The following is a 5,264-nucleotide window of genomic DNA, read 5'->3' as shown; positions in this document are numbered from 1 at the left end:
CTCATGACTACACACCTGTTGCCACTAATCTTGGTTTAGTTACTTTAGCTGAGCGCCGATGTAACTTTGGTAATAAATTTTTAAAAGATCTACTAACTGGTGTTATTGATTCTCCTTCTCTACTTGCCCTAGTTACATTTAAAGTTCCACAGCGTTCCACCCGTTCTAATGCTATGTTTCATATACCATTTAGTTCCACCAATTACATGCAAAATGAACCTTTAAGACGTTTGATGTCGCATGCCAATGCGGACCCCACCTTTAACTTCCTTGATTTTTAATTGTATACACACTTACTATGTATTTTCTATTGTTTTTATTTACTATCATCATATTGTAAAAATTGTAATAACTTTTCTGCACATGTATATTTTAATTATAAAGGGCTCAGCCCGTAAATTCTTAATAAATAAATAAATAAATAAATAAATAAATAAGTAGTCGAAATAAAGCTTCGATTTTCGACTTCAGTATCTTGTTCGATGGGAAAGTGAATATCGTTGGTGCATTGGGGAGGTAAAAATTTAAATTTAAATTTCCCAATAGTTTTCAAAAGCACCGGGAAAAACAACATGAAAATTAAGAAAAAACGGGAATTTTTACGCAAACTCGGTTTTTGACAAAATCGAATTTTGTTTTTGGTGTAACTCTAAAACAAATGAACGTATATACATGAAATTTTCACTGGTCGTTTATATTCGCATTTTCTATACACTATAAAATTTTTCAAATATTTTGACTCTTTTTGAGCTGTGTACGGACATTATCAGTTTTTAATTTTTTTAGTTTTTTTTTCTATATCAATAAAATTTTATTTGTTGGGTAAAAAAGCGTGAAAATTTAATTCAAGGCTCCTGATATAATATTACAATAGCAGTTGAAAAATATTAAAAATATATAGGCACAATTTTTTTTTATAAGCATTTAAAGTTCGAATTTTGACAAAATTTATCAAATTTAAAATTTAATAATTATTTTGTAGTTAAAAATTTATAAAATGTTAACCTTTTATATAGCTAAGGATTGAAAATTTAAAACAAGGTTCCACGTAAATAGACTATACATATATTACTTAATTCACCTTAATATCATCAAATATACTTAGTAATATCATAGGCTGACTGACTGTTTTCGCTCAGAATCGTATTTCTCATACAATGATATTATATCATTGAATTCAAACTAAACACCGCATCCATTACAGTGACCCACGTCTTGTAACCTACTGTAAAGCAGAGTGATATCCACTTACCAACCTTTTTTTTTTTTAATGTCCATAATAAAATTTTGCTGGCCAAAAAATTTTGAAAATTGAATACAAGAATTCTCATAAGTTGTACTTATCACCATTAAAAAAATCGTACGTCAGAATTTTTTCCTATAAGCGTAGAAAATTAAAATTTTTACAAAATATGATAAAATCGAGAAAATTGAAGTTATTTTCTAGTTGAAAGTTCATAAAATTTTAAGTATTTATACCCAAGGTTTGAAAATGTATAAATGTCAATAAAATTGTTTTTTGGAAAAGTGAAAATACTTGAAAATGTAATTAAAAGTTTTACATAAGTTAATCAATGAATGATTCAAAAATTATCGAAATACACAGGCACATATTTTTTTTAAGCATTTGAAGTTAAAATATTGAAAAAATTCGTCAAAATCATGAATATTTGCAAATTATTTTGTAGTTCAAAATGTATAAATTTTTTTTTATTCATAGAATTGAAAATGTAATACAAGGTAGTCCATAAGTTTTGCTTTCAATAGTTATAAAAATTGAGGCTTATATTATATATATAATAATGTACATAATATAAAACTTAAATAAATAAATAAAATAAATAAATATATAAAAATATAAAAATAAAATATAAATACTGTGACACACCACTAGTTAAATTTTAAAATTTTAAATACAATATATATTCCAAATTTTTTTCCACACAGATACCTTGCTACTGGTTTAGCTTTTAGGCAAATTGCTTTAACCTTTAGAATTTCAAAAACAGCAGTGTCTTCAATTGTTATCGAAATTTGTAAAGCAATTTGGAAAATATTGAAAGAAAAACATATGCCCACACCTACGATAGCTGATTTCGAAAAAATTGCACAAGAGTTTTATGAAAATTGGAATTTTCCGAATTGTGTTGGGAGTATAGACGGCAAACATATTCGGATAAAATGTCCAAAAAAATCCGGTAGTATGTTCTTCAATTATAAACAGTTTTACTCTATTGTTTTGATGGCTGTTGCAGACGCAAATTATAAATTTATTATGATTGACGTCGGATCTTATGGAAAAGATAGCGATGGAGGTATATTATCAAATTCAAATATTTTAAAACGTCTTGAAAATAAAACTTTGAAGCTACCTTATCCTAAAAAACTACCAAATTCGAACTTAATTGGTCCATATACTTTCATTGCTGATGAAGCATTTCCTTTGCGAACATACATGATGCGACCATACCCAAGAAGGTTACTAAATGATGAAAATAAAAGTTACTTTAATTATAGACTATCCAGAGCACGAATGACAATAGAATGTGCTTTCGGTATAGCAGCAGCAAAATTTAGAATTTTTCAGAAGTCTATAGAGACAAAGGTAGACAATGCTGATCACATTGTAAAAGCAATATGTATGCTGCACAATGTGATTATAGATTTGGAAAAAAAAGGAGTAGCAAATTATATGGACTCAGATATATCAAACCAAATGAATAATTTATCCAGCGATTTAGCAGTAAGTGTGAGAAATAACAAAACATCCAGAGCAGCAGAGAATATAAGAAGTAATTTAAGCATTTTTTTTTCCAATAATAAATTGTAATAAATAAATAAATAACCGATAAATATTGTTTTATATTATAAAAATGATTTTTTCGCTAAATTTTAAGGAAAGTATAAATTACCACTATATAGAACTTTAACCTATCAAATTGTTCAATTTGTATTGCTTATAGGAACTAATTATATTATTACAATTATTATTTAATTTTTTTATTATTCCTGATTATATTATTCCATAAAATATTAATATATATATAAATAAATAATAATATTGTAATATTGTAATAATAATATAATTTCTTTAGCTAGGTTTATTCATTATTCCGGTATATAATTTTAAAGTTAATTTACTTGACATTCCCAAGTTCTTTGGATACAGAATCCCAATGCCTGTCTGCCACTACCCGATCTTTAAATTTTGGATCCCATTTATTCCAAAGTACCGATCTTTTTTGTACTTCGGAAATAAGAAGATCTATCTTTGAAATACAAAAAAAAATTAATTTAAATAATCGACAGTATTGTCTTGACCGCACAACGTTGCGTTGGAAAATAGAACATGCTCTATTTTGTGCGGTGCGTTAAAACGCATCGCACGCATGTTACGGCCAGTTAGGACATGTCCGTACTTTGTTGCAGTTGGTTTTATTTGCGTGCACGCATCGCCCGCAACACACGCAACGCACGCAACGCACGGATTCAGTTAGGACATAGCGTTATACGGGGGATAGCCGTTTACTAAACGGCATACTTCTTTTCAACCGATTAACCGATCTCGACCAAACTTGGCAAGGTGATAGTGTGAACATCGCTGAGTGCCAACAAGTGGTTTTGATCGATGTCCTACCTACCATCGATGAATAATCACCGAAAAACTAAATTTTGATACCTTAATTTTGTTTCCGTAGAAACATAGATCCGCCATAAATCAATAATTTCACAACAAATATACTTGAAAAATGCCTCGATTAAGAAAAGGAGCAAATATAAGATTCGGTGTGTTTAACTTGCTCAGCTAAATTTTTTGCAATCAGCGAATCGCATTGCAGTCCTAGTATTATATAATTAGGTATATAAACTATGAGAACTTCTTTAAATAAATTATTTGAAGTTCGAAATATATGGTTGACAGCTGCCAAGAAAATATAAAATGATTGCTTAAATTGTATCGAATGTTAATCTATGCATTTGATTCTCTAGTAGGTGATTAGTGATTTACAACATTTTGTAACTGAAAGATACTTACACATATGTACTAATTAACATTTAACAATTAACAATTAACATGTATAAAAGTATACCATTTTACTCTTACATATTAAAAACGTGTTTTGATCGGGTGCCGAGTGGTTCAATCTTATTATAATACTACAAATTAACTATCTCTGAGTGTGCAATGCATCTGGAAACAAATGCACATTGGATGGCTATTAAAGTTTCGAGAAACTTAAATCGAGAAATTGTCTTCCAATAAAATATGTAAACTCATTAACCTTTAAGAATAAAAATATTTAACTCATTACGTTAAATCATTTTGACATGTAAAAATGCAATATAAGTTTCTATACTCCGCGCCAGAGAGAAGGAACCCGTGTCCGACTGAAACACGTTCAATTCCGCGCATCACCAAGAATTTGAATTGATGTGTTAACCAGCAATTCTATCTTCTATAGTATTTAAATCAATATAATTATCCAACGGTAGAGGGCAATCATGAAAATCCTCGTGAGACAAAATATTTTTATCAACATGTGAGTTATTTCTTCGTAAATCGCGTGTTTTAATATTGTTTTGATATTGATTCAAAAGGTTCAAATTTTAAAAAATGCCACTTCCGCAATTCTAACCAGGCTCGACCAATAATAACGTCGGGCACTTGTACGGTGTCACTCACTACCAGCATCATCACCGAACTCGGACACACATCGTCGACATCGACAGCCTCTTGAGTCACACCAACGGTTCGAACAAAAAGTACCGTCGTGCTACCTAGAACCATTGATTATACATAGTACTACTATATATAATCAATGCTAGAACGTATAATGGCTTATCAACGGGCTTGATAGTGAGTCCACAACTCACAGCAACACTTGCTTTTAACAAAATATGATGGCAACCTGTATCAAGTAACATACAAGCGCGGTTCCAAGGGGGGACATGCCCCCCACCATAGGCGTTCAAAAATATTGAATTTCTTAATACATATTATATTTGATATTTCTCCTTGTGAACATTAAATTATTATATAAGATTATTGAATTAGATATCTAACAGTTTTAATTTACCAGAAAAAAATTTTTATTTTTATTCTGATGTACTTTGTAAGAATACAAAACTCAAGTTGTTTTGTGATATTGAATGATGGTTTTTTATTCTCACGTAAAACAAGAAAAACAGTTTATTTATGATTTACAGTTTTAGATTCTGAGTGGAACGATGAATGTATTGATTTTACAATGATGTGTGTTTTT

The sequence above is a fragment of the Acyrthosiphon pisum genome, chromosome X (genome assembly GCF_005508785.2).
Source record: "Acyrthosiphon pisum isolate AL4f chromosome X, pea_aphid_22Mar2018_4r6ur, whole genome shotgun sequence".
In the NCBI taxonomy this organism is placed as follows: Eukaryota; Metazoa; Arthropoda; class Insecta; order Hemiptera; family Aphididae; genus Acyrthosiphon; species Acyrthosiphon pisum.
The sequence above is the reverse complement of the archived record's forward strand: the minus strand, read 5'-3'. Positions refer to the sequence as shown.